Source organism: Clinocottus analis, unplaced genomic scaffold (assembly GCF_023055335.1).
Source record: "Clinocottus analis isolate CAN_PGR_092001 unplaced genomic scaffold, fCliAna1.0.p SCAF_24, whole genome shotgun sequence".
Lineage (NCBI taxonomy): Eukaryota > Metazoa > Chordata > Actinopteri > Perciformes > Cottidae > Clinocottus > Clinocottus analis.
The window spans coordinates 7282501-7299644 of NW_027175976.1; the positions used below are offsets into that span (position 1 = coordinate 7282501).

A 17144-nucleotide genomic window follows, 5' to 3' on the forward strand; every position below is an offset into this window, starting at 1 on the left:
GTGTGTGTGTGTGTGTGTGTGTGTGGGTATAACACACACAGAGACACACACACATCTGTCATGTGGTTGTTCACACCTGATGATGTGCTTTTAGTCCACATCTGTCCAAGACGCTGACTGTAGTTCAACGTTTGAGGCAGCATGTATTGTTTATTTTCAGTCACACACACGCCGTAAATACATTATTATTACTTTAAAATGTCCTGGTTACATATCTTGTGTTAGTTTTTTCACCAAATGTTTTGTATAGTTTTGTTCTTGTGTCACTCGTAGCTGGATTCAGAGATTATGTAATTCCTAAAACATGGTGAAGATATGTTTTATGATTGTTGGCAGTATTTTCTGATTCATGGAGCGATATCCTAAACTCCCTCCGTCAAAACCTTTGACTCTTTTACATCAATGGAATAAAACACTCTATTTTACATCAATACAATAAAACTGTTACCATGAATGGACAATATGAAAAAGACAGACTTCATCTGCTAAAAGTACATTTGTTGAAAATAAAATAATCAGAGAAGAGAAGTGAAAGGGAAGTGAAGTGCTCAGAGGAGATACAGAGGATGTGTGTGTGTAAGTGTGTGTGTAAGTGTGTCAGGAACAGACGGTGCTGTGGCCTTTTGCTGGCTCAGGTGCAAGGATGAGTGTGTGTGTGTGTGTGTGTGTGTGTGTGTGTGTGTGTGTGTGTGTGTGTGTGGTGACAGTTATTCTTTCCTCAGGTGCATCTAGGAAGGCAGTGCTGGGTGTTGTCTTTTGGCAGGATCTCTGCATGTGTGCGTGTGCGTGTGTGTGTGTGTGTGTGCGTGTGTGTGTGCGTGTGTGTGTGTGTGTGTGCGTGCTCCTGGATCGTCTTCCAGAGAGACGACAGTCTGTAATTACTGTTGTAGGAAGACTCTTGCCAGCCACAGAAGAATCGCTCATTCATCTTACTTTATAACACACACTCTCTTACACACTCACGCTCACAATCATCTACCTGTGAAGTATATAAACTGCCAATTACAGACTCCCCGCCGCCTATTAAACACAACTTCTCTACACAGTGTCTTAAAATGCAAAGGGCCATACAATAACTGTCTTTAGTTTGGCTGCTAATCGTTGTCTAATGACACGTTTAGATGCATAGTTTGTCCATGACAGCATGTGATATTAGAAAGGTTTCGCCTTCAACCCTGCAGGCAGAAACGCCCCGTTGTATTAATACTGGTTCTTTAAGAAGGGCCGTGTTGTAATTGTTTGTGTGGGATTGTAGTTTTACTGTGAAAAGCAGTCCTCTCGCTCGTCACTGTTGACACTTTGACACAAAACAGGGATTTCTGCAGTTACTTCAGCAGCTTTTGCTGCACCAACTTCTCACCGAACGTCATCAGAATCTTTCATAATTTACTGGATTTCTACTCTGCAAGTCTTGTAAATGCATAGTGGACATATAAAGTTGACCATCAAGGAAATCCCATGAACCAAAGTATCTGCTTAATGTAATGCACATTCTTCTGATGATGCATTTGGACATTTGACCATTTCAGCTCCTTGTTTTGTCATGTATTATATTATTACTCTTCCTGATCGCGTCAGTGAGAAGATATTCAGGTCGTGTACCATCTCAAAGTGTCGAGACAACCCTCGTCTCTGGCAGCTGAGATGAAACTGCTTCAAGAAAGACGATAATAGAAGATCACCTCCACGCGTCTCAACCTGTTGTTCAAATGACGTCATCTCAACAGAGCAGAGGTGGAAATCAATCATCTTTGCATGCTCACAACCTGGATTATTACGGGAAGCTTTATTAGATTCCCTCAATGAACATCATGGATGTGTTCATACATGTTCCCGGGCTGTGGACGTTTCACATGACGCTCGTGTCCTCGTAGAGGAACAAGGGGCGGGAACGAACGTCTCCATCTCCAGGAAAACCTCAATTCCAGGAACCGGATGTTGTCGGCGCTCCTCCGCCGCTCCCTCTCGCTTCTTGACAGATTCTTGTGATCGAACACAGTTCTTGGGTTTTTTAATTAGTACCCAGATCTGCGTTTGTATTCCGGTGAACTTCACAAATGCCACGTATTCAACAAATAACAATTAGGCTTAATTAAGATGATTAAAAACTCCCATCTAATCCGTCAACACACCGCGTTCTTATTACACACTGTAGGACTGTGTGTGTGTGTGTGTGTGTGTGTGTGTGTGTCCTCTTCACGCTTGACGAATCAAGATCAGCGTATAATGACTGCATAACGAGCGTGTCCTTAAGATACACAGACGCGCGCCCACACACACACGCATTCATATTCACAAACAAACATGTCCTTAAGACAGACGAAGCTCATCAATAGCCGTTAATTAAATTCTTGTGCGTATTAATGAAAGACTTAGAATCTGTGTTGACGGGGCTCTCCAGGAGTGCGAGTGTTCTCCGCTTGTTTGTTCGCTTTAATGAAAAGATTTCACCTTGCAAACAGTATTGGTTTTGGGAAGTGTTTTTTTTTTTGCCTGTGTGTGTATATATATATATATATATATATATATTTATATAAACGGTGAGTATTTCCACAATGTAAATGTCACATAGATGCACAAATCTGACAAGGAGAAGACATTTTACAAGAGTTACGGCTGTGTAAAGAAAGGGAGAGAAGCTAGTGTTAGCATTTAGCTCAAAGCGACGCCGTTCCGAGCCGCTGGCTCGCCAAATGCCGCCGCGAGCTCGACGCCCGTCGGCGTCCGATACCGACGCGACGACCTCGAATCCCAGAGCGACGGTTTGTGTAACTGATGTTGTAGTCGCTAACAAACACGGGTATTTCCCTGTGACTAATCTAGTTGTTTAAATGTGTAAATGAACCTAAAAACAAAGGTTGGAGGTGCAGCGAGTACGGCTGGAAGCGCTGGTTCGCTCCACGCTCGTCTCATTTCGACTCACACTGCAGCGACGATCCCCCGCAACACAAACTACCTGCATGACGAGATCCTCCTCCAGCTGAGGAGGAAATCATGTTTTAGTCATTTGGATAACCTGTTTTGAAATCAAACGCAGATAAACATGGATCGTACCTCTTTCCAGTCGGTACTGAAACACCAAGGCCAAGTCTTTGAAACGAGCCGCTGATGAAACATTCTGCTTCTGAATACGGGTCGCGACCCTTCGCTTCGTGTTGATTCCCCATCCTTTCAGAACATCTCATCCAATCCAAAGTGAGTACGCATGTTTACACCTCACAGGCGGAAAAAGCCAGGAACAAGCGTGCCTTTGATTGTGGCGTGAAGTACCGTCAATGCGTTGTCTTTGTGATGCAGGTCGCTCACCTGCCGATAACATTCGCAGAGCAGAAATGACGCAACGAGCCGGTTCGTGACCGGACGTGAGGACTCTTTCTCGTAATCCCCTCATCTCGTTCTCTCTCATCCTGTCTTATCCCTCCGTATCTCTTCGTTCGCTCCCCGCCACCATCTGTTCCTCTCCAGCCGACAAGGAGCTCACTTTTGCTCTCCGGCTCTCTTTTCTCTTCCCTCTTTCAAACTCGTTCTCTGACATCGGCCCCACCCTTCGCTCTAAATTATTAGATGGCGGCGGCTTTTCTTTAAATCCTCATCCTCGCTGGCCTCCAAAGGGCTTTAACGTAACCCACATGGCGGTCTGACGGGATAACATCGGACTCGGAATCATTTTAAAATGTACGATTTTTCAAAAATAAGCAAAAGTGCATAAAATAACTTGATCCTGCGTTGCTCTCTCGCCGCTCCTCCAGATTAACTCCCCCCTTCTAAAATTCCCTGCCTCCCGCTCCAATTCCCTTCCACCCTGCGCCATCTCAGGGGCATATGTCAAGAGGAAAGCAAGCATCTGCTCCTTGAGAGGGATTTTGTGTCCGCCGCGCGGCAGCATGGCCACGCGCTGCCTGGCGAGGAAGTGGGACATGGACCCGAGAGGGAGGCTCTGCTTGATTTCATTCGGGTGTCTGTATCTTGGTGGGAGCTTCTCAGCAGATTTCTGTACGGCCAGAGGAAGAAGTAGAAGAAAAAAAAACAGAGCTGCACCTGTGAAAGGAATCAGCGTGAAGGTCGGCGGAAGACAACGCGTGAAAATGAAACAAGGAATAAAGAGCGACGGCGGCGAGGAGGAGGAGGAAGGGGGGGGAGACAAAAGATGCCAGTGGAAGTGTTTGTTTGTGGGGAGGATGAATCGCGCACCAGCATTTGAAGGCGAACTCTTCGACTTGAACGCCAAGTGAAGCATTGTGTTGAAGAGCCAAGTGTGAAGCAGGTGGGAGGACTTGAGAGACTTAAGAGAATAGTGAAAGAGAATAGTGAAAGAGAATAGTGAACGTTGTGTTTGTGTGTGGTGGGAATAAAGGAGGCATCCATTTCTGCCTCAATTTTGTATTGTGACTCGGATCACTGCCAATTAATACATGCCGCCAATGGAGACGCTAGCTAGCTAGCAGCTAGTTTACTTTCTTCCCTTCAGAGTTGGGTTGTGTCTACATATTGACACTGAAGTTGAGACACTACGTCGTGTAGTTCACACTATGCCGTGGCTCAAAGTGCGGGCGAGTCCCTCACCAGTTTCTCTGGTTCTTCTGCAGCAGAACCAAACAAAAAGGACCCGACCGTATGCTTTCTGTCGGGTTGCAGGAATGAGCTCCACGCACACGCTTCTAGACACAGCAGCGTGCCGGCATGTGACACATGTGTGCACATCCTGAGCCCACAACACACACGCAAAGAGGCTTCTGGAGACCCTGAAGGAGGCCGTGCAGCTTTTCACTGCCTCCGCCGTCTCTCCAATGTTCTCCATGTGGGAGGGCGAGCTCCGGCTAATTGTACGTGCGCGTCAGTCGCGCCAATGCAAAGCGCGCCGAGGTTTTTTTTGTTCCAGAGTCACGTTTCGCGAGCGATCGCTCGAACCTCCCTCGCAGGTCGATTCGAGCTCTCGCACGCTTATGATCAGCCTCAAAAATTTCATCTCTCAAATTACAGCTCGCATGCTGCAAAAAAGATTTGCATGGAAGGTTCTCCATGTTCTGCCGCGCATTAGCTTTCTTGTTTATGTAAAACTTCCCCTTCCTGTCTTCCTGTTCACGGCTCCAGCGTCCCTCATGACCTCGTTCTCTTACTTAATTGTTCAAAGTTTCTCAAAAGACTCGATTGGTTTTGAACAGATTTGGTGGTCATGTTTACTGCGAGACTCTGTTCACTTCACTTCACGCTTAACAAGGTCCCTTTAAGCTTCTGCTTGGAATAATAACAAATGATTATGCGCCACAGTCTCTTAGGTACTGAACAAATATTAATGTTCAAACTCCAGTGTCTTGACTGCCAATAAAAAGCAGACTTTTGTCTTGATTTTCTGCGCTTTTTTTTTCATGACATTTCCATCTGTTTTTATTCAATTTAAACACTGATGAATTTATACGTTTCGTAAAAAAACAAAAAACAATGAACCCTGAGCGTATTCAAATTACACATACGGCCACAGACAAATTACATGCACTTTTAAGGCCTCTTTGCTCTCCAATTTAGTGCAAGAATAAACAACAGCAGGGGGAAAGAAAAGAGTAAATGTGTCATTAATAAAAAAAAGGAAGACGAGCTAATTGTGTTGCATGCTCTGGAAAAATCAAAAATCCATTAGAGCGGGGGGAAAGGACACCGAGCAGAGCTTTTTGAAAAGCAGATGATGTCTCACAAAAGAAGAAAACCAGAAGCGCTTTTACCTTTAATTTAGTCCTATATCCTCGATTTAAGATGGTCTTTATGTGCGCGTCCGTGTGTGTGTGTGTGTGTGTGTGGGTGTGTGTGTGGGTGTGTGTGTGTGTTATTGTTGTACTCTGCTTAATGCATGCCAATGAGTCACGCAAGAGGCAACTTCATCTAATTTCCATAAATGGCCATACAGTTCACTAAGGTCACACACACACACACACTCACACACACACACACACGTACTCATGAGAGAGAGAGAGAGAGGGAGAGAGAGAGAGAGAGAGAGAGAGAGAGAGAGAGAGAGAGAGCATAAGGAGACGGTAATTGTGAGAAATTAGAAGAAATGATGGAAGGGCCTGCTGGGAGTAGAGAGGAATGAGAGAGACAGAATGGACTCCGGGGTGAAACAATTAGCTCTGTCGTTTAATGTTTGCTCTGCTTTATCAGCTCAGAAAGGTCAGAGCACTTCTACAAAGGATGAGTCGCTTTCCTACGAGCTCTGCCGATGTCCTGACACAACATATCCTGGAGATTATTTTCCCGGTAACGCGGCGGCGACGGTAAAAGCCACCTGAGTTCAGTCGGGGTTTGATTTTTTTATACTTTCAGCACTTTGATTTTATCCCACACTGTAAAAAACACACTGTGAAAGTGACAGTTATTAACTGGCAGCCATTGACAAGTAACTTACTGTAAAAAAAACACACACACACATATAACAGTAGATTATTTGTTACTGTCATTTTTTACAGTACTTTTTGGGAGCAATGATTTTTTACAGTGTATTTTTGGTTACTGTCATTCTACCACAGCATTTTACATGTTTTATATTTATAGTAAAGCTTCGACTACTGTAATATTTGAATGATTACACAGTATTTTACTGGGCAATAGTTTACAGTAGGTTACTGCTCACAATCACGGTAAACTTCACAGCCGTTTTTTTACAGTGCATATTATACATACTCTTTTCTTTTATATACTCTGAGCATCCGCGTCCATCCCAGTCGGAGGAGAAGGATGTCTTGGTAATTAGTATGACGTCATATGTCCGTGACCCGCAGTGGGAGTGGAGGAGCGCGAGGAACAACAAACAGACTTTTCTGTTCGCCTTAACGACTTAAGCTGCCGCGCGATGTTGACTTTATAATTATGAGACTCATCCTATTGTTCCTCAACCCCAACGTCTCCCAACGCCTAAAATCAAGACGCTGTCATCTCGCTGATGACGGTTTGAGAAAATAAACGTCAAACTGTAAAATCCCACGTCGCCCGTTTTCGAAGCTTTCAATCACATTTCGGGGACTTCCTCCAGTTGTTGCTTTTGCAATGTGACGACATAAGTTGTGTGTTTTGTGTTCTTTTCATTGTTGCATGCACCTGCCACAAACATCCATGCCATGTTAGGACTGTACCGAACGCTAAAAGTTCATTTCGAGACATATTTTGAGCGACACGTGAATGTAAAATAGATTATTGAGTTCACTTTCTACGTGTGTGTCTGTGTGTGTGAGCAGGTACAGGTGGTCCTCGCGCTGCTTTGATGTCATCACACAGGTCTTTCTGTTCTCCCTCTTATTGTAAGGGAGGTACTTCTATCTCTCCCTCTCTTTAAAGCCGTCACCGCCATCCGTTTTTGATTTAGCCTTCTTCTTTTTTTTTTTTCATACTTTGTTTTTGATCCCGGCATGAAACCTGGTTAGAGGGGTGTTAGTGTTGGGTCATTACTGTGTGTGTCTGTGTGTGTGTGTGTGATGTTGGCATTACCCGTTGTCTCTTTGAGGCCATCTGGAGTCGGCACATGTGGGAAAACCCAGCGTTAGCTCTCTGAATGTGACCGCGTCGGCGTGTGTCACTTTGACATGCCAGAACATTTATAATAAATTACATCGCCGCCGATTTTTTAAATTCAAACCCCCCCCCCCGACTGAGGACGAGAGAAAGAGACGGTGAAGATGGTGATGGTCATGTCTTCTACGGTAACACAGTTGTAGCAACGAGGATCATGCAGGGACACACACACACACACACACACTAGCAGAAAACCATTGTGTTGATTCCTGGGCCGAAACCGGCTGAGTCACTCCTTAATAACGGCCCAATTATCCCCCGGGTGTGTTCACCAGCACATCCTTGTGTTGAGGATGCAGACACTGTTTGGTCAGAGTCAGACTAACGACTGGAACAATACGTCGTTAGAGGCGATTAGAAAGTAAGTGCATCAGTGTCTCCAGTCAGGAAAACAGTCCGACATCATAAAATAGCTTTGAGGGACTCGTGCTGGAGGTTTACGCAGGTGACTAATGAAAGTGTGGCCTGCGCACAATGAGGAAGAGTCCGCGGTTGGACGTTTATTTAGGTGTGAACCCGGCTGCCAAAAGGGGAGTGAATAATAGATGTGAGGGAAGAGAGGAGGGAGGGATGACAGAGATGAACATGTGCCCCTCCTTTTCTCTTTCACCACTCACATCTGTATTTGCCTCTGTTTTCCTTTGTGGTTAAGAATATGCATAGGAGGGCGTATTGAACTGACATAAAGTTGGCAAGATTGTGATTTTTTTTCATTGTCGCTACTGCAAATATGACATTATCATATTTGTGTGACAATACAACAAGTGCAAATCGAACCGTCCCCTTTTATGTTCCCTTTAAAGAGCTGCTTTATGGTAACGCGCGGGCGAGTACACGACGACGACAAGGATGCATCATCACGTCGCTCCTCGTCCTCGGTTTGAAAACCTTCCTCTGCTGCCGCTGTCCGTCCTCGGTGTGTTTCCCCGCGTTGACCCCGACATGTCGGGGGGGCAAAAAGGCCCGGTGGGCGGAGTCTCGCTGTCTGAGGAAGTCCTGACACGAGTGGCTCGATGGCCTCGCGTTCAGCCGCGACGGTGACGGGAACGCGCGGAAACCAAACGGCGTTCCGCTCGGCGAGCGCTCCCCCCTCTTCCACCTTTTCTCCCCCCTCACTCCCCTCTCCTTTTTATCTTTCCCCTTTCATCCCTCGCTCGGTCCCGTCAGGCCGAGCAGCCGAGCAGCTGAGCTCTGCCTCCCGCCCCGATTCCAGTTGGACAACCACCCACACACACACACACACACACATAAAATAATTTACATTCACCCTTGCACAACACGCACACGCACACACTCAACACTTCATACATTGCCTCCGATTAATTTTCTTTCTCATTTGTTTGAATCAAGACCCTTAAGAGTGCATACAAGCGCTGACCTTGAGACACAGAAGATTAGACACTTGAACTGCGGCTGAAGAGAGACGCATCCTCCGAGTGGAGGAACCTTGTGGAGAAGCGACAGCGCACTTTTCTAAGCGATGGGAGGCAGGCACTTGAGGGAAAATTAAATCTCTCCAAGGATGCTGTCGGGGGCATTGAGAAAAGATTGGCGTTTTGTGTCTTAGTACATGTACACTGAGCCGCCTCGGTTCATTCCCGTGCATGTTTTTGTTCATTTAAACGGCTTTGTGTGCCGCTCCAAAGGTGGAGAAACTTGCCTTGGAAGGCTGAGCACAAGACCTCAGGTGAGAAAGTTTGAATTTAATTTCTTTTTAAATGAATCTTTTTTTTCAATGGATGAAGAGATAAGAGGAAATATGAAAAAAAAAAAAGTAATTTAAATCTCTTTATCCCAAAGTCAGAAGAAACTCCCATCAGTTCCTCCTGAAAGTTGTCTCCGATTGTAAGTGTGGAAGTCGTGACCTCGTCTTTTCTGTCTTTTAGAAATGATTTTCCTGAACGTGAACTCTGTCGTGACTCGTGAGGAGACTTCTCTTCCTTCTCTTCCTCGATTGTTCGAGTTTGTAAAGAGGTTTAAAATGCTGCGTGTTGTATCGCTCACTGTCGCCAGTTTGTTTTTCGTAAAGATTCAATGGGATTTTTCCATCAGCAATATTGCGAAAGTATTACGACGTTGAAGAAATTAAAAGTACAGCTGAGGTTCGGGACTAAAACCTAAAATATGTGACAACTTCTAATATTGACTTCATGCCAAGAAGCTCACAAAATGTGCTCCTATAGTTTAATTTAATTTCCTTAATACACTCTGCACAGTCATTTACATTATATTGTGTACATCTATTTGACATATTTTGCACATTTTAATTGCATACTCTGTTTACATTTAATTTAAATTGAACTTCCTTAGTGGCTGCTACTCTAACAACACATTTCCCCTTGTGGGTTAATAAAGTATCTATGTATGATGCGTTCAGTATTCTCAGTCTTTGCCTCCTTTCCTCACGTGATGATGCAGAGTGGGCGTAAACCTTCAAAACACCCAAATAACCTGAAACCAAAGGATGGCGTTCGCGCCGCGACAATGAGAACAAATCCAATCACACAGCTTTTCTCCTGAATTAGTTAATCATGTCTCTCAATAGTGTTTTTGCAGGGGGTTGGCGTGAAAGAAGTTGGAAATGATTTCCCCGGTATTGAAGGAAGAAGCCGCTGCCCTGATGACTCCGTGCTGTAAATGAATGGGGTTTTAATTATCGGCGGACTGAGTCCATGTAGAGATATTTTGTGAAGGACTTTCTTGCATTGAGACGTTTAAAAGCGTTTCATTGCTCTCTTTAACTTGTATTGTTCGTTGTTTTTCATTAATGAAGGACACAACGACACTGACCCAAGTGCTCCTCAATAGATTGAGGCTTTTCTCTTTGAACAAGGCCACCACGTACGCCGAGCCGAGCCACCGGCAGCAACTTTAACAACTTTCATAGAATGTGGGACCGGCTTGACTTTGATGTTTTTACAACTTTCAGAGAATACTCCAGCTAAATCTTTTGGTTTTTACCAAAATCAAAGAGCCTTAGTATTAGTGGCGCCACACACACACGCACACACACACACATACACGCACACACACACACACACGCTGGTAAAAAGATGAAAGAATCAATCACTCCAAACTTTCTCTGCAACCACAGGTTGTGTTGCAGAGGGAACGGAGGGATGAAAGTGTGAATGAAAGAGAAAGGGAGAACGGCAGGGTGACTGACTGGCAGGGCAGATCGCATGCCAAGCCACTGTCACTGGCACTTAAAGGGCGAACACACACACACACATGCAGACACACACACAGTACAGTCCAACCTCTGGCATGTCGCTGCTGTATATTTATATAAATTCAATCTTGCATCCTTTATTGAAGTCAATCTATCAAAGAGGGGTCTCCTCCGTATATTATTCTTTTGTTTATCTCACAAAAATCAATAATTTAACTGCGACGTTATCAATATTTAACAATCATGTCCACTTTCATTGAGAATGAATGAAGTTTAACCTGCAAATCAGAAGGAACCTCGCCGCCCGCACTAATATTACATTAACTGTATCTAGTCTTTAATATGTTACTGAAGTGACGCGAGTGCACACAAACACACACACACACACACACACACACACACACACACACACACACACACACTCTGACGATTAGCTAATGATGTTTTGTCAAAAGTTTCCCCCTCATCTCCTCTTCACTTTGTTTCTGTACCTGTCGCCCAAGGCCTGTCACTCAGACAACTGTACAAAAGATGAGTAAAAACAGACACACACACACACACACACACAAACACACACACACACACACACACACACGAACGCGCGGTGGGTGACAGTGTACAAGGGACTGCTGGTGCCCACATCAGAATGCAGGCTGGAGGTTTGACATTCCTGGAGGCTGTGTCCGTCTAGCCAGTTAGGGGGAGGACAGCCAATAACACACACACACACACACACACACACACACACACACACACACACACACACACACACACCACACACACACACACACACACACACACACACACACACAGCATTGCCCTGACTATCTGATGAGCCTAATGCTGATCCAAGTCAATAGTGAGAAAAAAAGATGGCTTTTAAATGTTCCACCTCTTAGTGTGCGTGTGTGTGTGTGTGTGTGTCTGTGTGTGTGTGTGTGTGTGTGTGTGTGTGGTCGTGTGTGTGGTCGTGTTGGGGCTTGAATGTATGTGCTTTTCCTTGATGCTTGTCTCTGCATGTGTGAGAGAGTGTGTGTGTGTGTGTGTGTGTGTGTGTGTGTGTGTGTGTGTGTGTGTGTGTGTGTGTGTGTGTGTCCTATAACAGTAATGAAGGCAGTCTGAGAGATTATCACAGTTGGGCGCTTGCAGACCTCAAGGTTAAAGGAGCACAAAGGCGCAGCAGAAACAGTGTGTTGTGTGCGTGCGTGTGTGTGTGTGTAATTGTGTGCATGCCTTTGTATATGTGTAAATGAGTGTGTGTGTGTGTGTGTAAGATTTGAGGACGAGCAGAGCCACAAAAAGCAAGATGATTGATTGGCTCGATGCTGAGAAAGAGAGAACGAGCCATAAAAGAATTAAGAGAGAGAGAGAGAGAGAGAGAGAGAGAGAGAGAGAGAGAGAGAGAGAGAGAGAGAGAGAGGTAACCGGCAGGACTTTAAAAGAATAAATAAAAATGTAATTTGAAAATCAATAAATTACAAAACACAAGTGCAGAGCATTGATATGCGAGTCTTCGACCTTGTCCCGTTCGCCGCTCTGCAGTTTTTCTTTCGGCCTTTATGTTTGGAGACATTTTATTAAAATGGCAAAGAAAGCACTTTGCATGTGTGTGTCTGTTAAAACTGCAATTGTGTCGTTTACGGCACCTTAATTTAGAGAAACACATGAAACTCCTGAATGCGTCGCAGCATTTCTTCTTCTTCTCCACCTCGTGTACATTTCAACTGTCCAATATGGCGACCGCCATCCAATGAAGAGAGATTCAACTCAGAGCAACGCTGAACTCTGAGCTCGTCGATCCTCATAAAGTGGCACAATGTCCGGGGACCAAAAGTATGAAACTTTCTCACTTTGGGTGACGGCTGCTTCCCTCGAGCTAAAGGAAGAGGACACTTTTAATGGTTTTTGAGAAGCCTGCCGCCCGTGCTCAAAGTGTTTCCTTTTGTGTTTACGACTGTTTAGTCAACCTTGCCAAATGGCCTCTGAAGTTTTTAATGTCGCTCATTCAATTAAAGTTCGAGGGAGAGCTGAACCTGGGGGGGCAATAAGTCACATATTGGTATTATCCTGCCCTGCTAATTACTGAAGCAATGAACTTTAATTAATATCCGAGCTTCGTCTGTGTGTGTGTGTGTGTGTGTGTGTGTGTCGAAGCATGCTAATGTGTGTGTTTCTTTCCGCACTTGTCGCCAACCCTCCTTTATCTCGAGCCATCGCTCTTCGACACGCGTACGTACACTCGCCGACACACACACACACACGCGCGCGCCGGGTTGACATTTCGCCGAGTGTCTCGGTTCACGCGAGACGCGCTGACACCGTGAACCGAGGAGGGCTAGCCCGCGCCGTTAGCATTAGCATACTTATCTGGGTTTAATCCGGCGGGCGTTGAAAGGCCAGATCCCGACAACGCCGGCGACACAATGCGGCGCTCGGCGGACTCCTCCGCTCTCATTGTCTTCAAGAAGGACAGTCTGCCTCTCACATCGCGCACATCTTGCTGTTTGTTTTGTTTTTTCTTCTCATCGACTCTCCACACCTCTGGCGGCATTTGCGTCCTGACAAAGGAGCATTTAGGATGCTAAAAAAATACCAATTACCGTGCTTTTTAAAAAAAAAAAAAACATCTGCAATTAAAAGTAAAAGTACAACAAAGCTGCAGTTGGTGTACGAATGAGCTGATGCCTCTGTGTGTGTGTGTGTGTGTGTGTGTGTTTATGTATTTTGTGAGTGGCGCTACCTACTGGGCTTTGCCTTGAGCTAGCGGTGCCCTTCACTTCCCTTTGCCCAGAGCTCCGCGATGGTCACGACTGCTGCGAGGCAGACAGAGAAACGCTCACAACTGAAACAACTGTCCTGTCGAGAACTGTGGCTTCTTGGACGTGCAAAAAAGACTTTGATTGTCCCCGGTCCTTGCGGAGGCTGGGGCTGAGCGCTTTAAACAGACCCACGGCGGCTCCCTTGAACTTTTTGTGACGGAAGACATGTTGGCGAGACGCGACTCGGTCACGTTCATCCCATCGGTGGTTTAAAAAACAACGTTACCGCTCAGATTGTGTCGCGTTTCCTTTCCTCTTCATCTCTCCTCCCTTCGTCATCCACCCTTTACTTTCATCCTTTCCTGCCGCGAGCCTCCCTATGATTTTTTTTTTTTTTTTTACGTCCCCACATCTCTTTCCCTCCCACCACTGCCTTTCTCTCTCTCTCTCCCTCCCTCCCTCCCTCCATCTTTTTGTCCCTCTCTGTGATCGTTTCATGTGTGCTGATCTCACCTCGTGTGTTTGAAGCCCAAAGAGCAGCGGCGGGCGATTCTGGATCACACTACTAAAGACCCCGACACCTCTGAGGGAGGGGAAGATCGAAAGAAATAAAGATAGATGGATGGATGAATGGATGGATGGATGAATAGGTATATAGAAAGAGATCGGTACATTGGTATGTAGGTAGGTAGGTAGAATGATATAACGGTAGTTAGGTAAATATGAAGGTAGGTGGGTAGGTGTAAAGATAGGTAGGTGGGTAGGTGGGGAGATGGGTATGTAGGTAGGTTGGTGTAAAGGTAGGTAGGTAGGTAGGTAGGTAGGTAGGTAGGTAGGTAGGTAGGAAGGTAGGTGGGTAGGTAGGTAGGTAGGTAGGAAGGTAGGTGGGTAGGTAGGTAGGTAGGTAGGTAGGAAGGTAGGTGGGTAGGTAGGTAGGTAGGTAGGAAGGTAGGTGGGTAGGTAGGTAGGTAGGTAGGTAGGAAGGTAGGTGGGTAGGTAGGTAGGTAGGTGTAAAGGTAGGTAGGTAGGTGGGTAGGTGTAAAGGTAGGTAGGTAGGTGGGTAGGTAGGTAGGTAGGTAGGTGTAAAGGTAGGTAGGTGGGTAGGTGGGTAGGTGTAAAGATAGGTAGGTAGGTAGGTAGGTAGGTGTAAAGGTAGGTAGGTAGTTAGGATCATACAATTATTTTCAATAGTAGCAAAAAGACAAAGAAAAGAGAGACAGGTACGTTAAATGAGCCTTTCATGTCCCTCTTTAGTGCCACTCATCTGCAGATGTCACTAGTTGTTTTTGCCAGCCACACACACACACACACACACACACACACACACATGCGCGCACACACACACACACACACACACACGGTGCTCTCTCAATCACCTTGCCACAGGCTGTGTCCTCCTGCTTCAAGCCGGCACTGTCTGTGAGTGTATTGAGTTGGTTCAATCAATGGTAAATTGTGTGTGTGTGTGTGTGTGTTTGAGCACAGACCGTACGTGTATTCCTCTACGCCCCCCCCAGTGAGTTATATGACAATACGCACACATTAAAGTAGATTAATACCGTCGGGGGCCAGCGCAACACGCAAACAAAGACAGAAAGCGCGGCAACACTTCCCCCAACGAGCAACAGGAACGACTGAAGTCCTGGACGAGCCTCAGCGAGCGAGTCATCCAAAAGCATCAAGTGAAAAATAATGTGTGACAAGTCGAGGTTTTGACAAACACACACGCCCACCAGGAGACACATTTCCTCGCGGATGCAGCTGCGGTTCGGGCCTACACCTGCCTCCGACCTCCGACCCCCGACCCAGGAAGTAAAAGTTGCGTCGCCTCTTGTCTGACCCTGAACAGGAAGCAGAACTCTCGTTGGAGGCGTTTTCACTCGACTCCGTGAGCCTGCGTGCAACATAAACCCCTCGTTTCTTCTCATTATTTTACATGTGTTATATATTCACTTCGCTTTTTTTTCTAATATTAACCTTGCAATCGTGTATTTCTTCCACGCCACGAAAAGCTCCGTGTGCACCCGAGGCTTCGGCCTGAACCGGCGACTCTGCAGCGAGGAACGCACCAGCGTCCTGAACTTCACGTGAACTGTCCAAAGAGCAGTGTTTTTATGGCGGTATTGTTCTGCGTGTCACTCATGGGGCTCACGGAGCAGCTTTTTAAGACGGCCCCTGTGTTTCCTGTGTTACCGGGCCTGACTTATTGCCCGTGCGCGTACGTGACTCTGTAGATACATGAGGCGGGGTGAGCGTTCTTTATTCTGTGTTAAGCATCAGGAAGAGTAAATCTGTCAGCAGCCATTATACGCATGTGGTGGGAGGAAGTGAGCGGGCTTGTGAGCAGACTTTTTAACAACGGCAAAGTGGAAACAGTCTTTTCAGAAAGATTACAACAAGATACGGTGTTTCAGAAAGGAGAGCGCTCATCTGCACGGCACCAAAAAAAAAAAGAAACGGCACAAATAGCAGTTTTTTTTTTTTGCTCCCGCTCATCAAATTTAGAGACTTTTTTTCGGCTTTCGTGAACACTGGCAGCTCACCAGGAGTCTCCTCGGTCATCCGGCATTGACGCACGGGATATTCCTCAAATAAAAAATGGGAAGCGGGCACACCTCGTTACTGAGCCGAGCCTCGCGCTGACAAAGCCACTCGCGGCCCTCTAAAATCTCCTCCGTACCACCGAGTGTGAATATGTAGGCAGAAAATGTACGACCATCAGCACTGAAGGTCGTGCGAAGGACGTATATTTGTCTAGAATCAGTGTTTAGACAGATGTCGTGCTGTGGCTTTATCACAGCACCTGCCTTTGTCGTCCTTCTCTTTGTCTTTTTCTGTCTCGGCGCAGCAGACATGGCGCTCACCTCGCTGCCTTGAGGGGCTTCATAATGTGCAAGGCATGAGAGCGCCATCACGTAATGCTACTTCAACACAGAAGATCCGCGTCGGTGACCTTTGACCTTTGTCTGTCTGCACGGCGCCGCGTCTCGCCGGCCTCTCTGCGTGCGTGTTTTTTTTCGTACGTCAGTGCGTCTCTTTTATTCGCCCACTTCCTGTGGAAACTTCTCCACGGCGGCGCTCCCTTTTTTTGCAACGCCGGATTCCAGGAGGCGAGAGCGGCGGCACGTCACCTTGTTTTTCAGTCGAGTGTGCGAAGAGCGGCGCTGCCCCGTCCACGCCCCCGGGAAGAGGACACACCATCCTTTTTTTCCGGATGGAAAAAAGAAAAGCGGCTGATTCTACTGTATTTTAGCAGGAGATGGAAAAACACATGTAACCTCTTAAATGGAGGACGTCTGTCTCCTTCTGTCGGAGTTTCTGTGTTTGTGCGCTCGTCTTTGCCTTCGATTGCCCGTCTGTGTGTGTATGTGTGTGTCTGTGTGTGTGTGTGTGTTTAGAGGATAAAACCCACACTGAGCCGTGTTTGATCTCCAATTGATCTGAAAAGCCTGATTACCCTCCATGCATCTCAGAAACGACCAGGTGAGGCCGAATGTGTGTTTGTGTCTCGCAGTCGTCCCTGGAGGACTTTCTGAAGGACATTCCTTGTATTGCCTGTTTTTTTTATTATTTATACAAAGGTACACACAGAATCCTTGAGTTTTAATTATAAAAATCCAAATTGCAACTCGAGTGGAAACTATTCTTTCCTTCGG

General features: G+C 46.1%; 1 protein-coding gene across 1 annotated transcript in view; it reads left to right on the plus strand.

The window, feature by feature from the left end:
- The window catches only part of ccdc28a (coiled-coil domain containing 28A), a 142844-nt gene that overhangs the window by 68781 nt on the left and 56919 nt on the right, over positions 1-17144 (plus strand). The gene's annotated exons all lie outside the window — the stretch shown is intronic.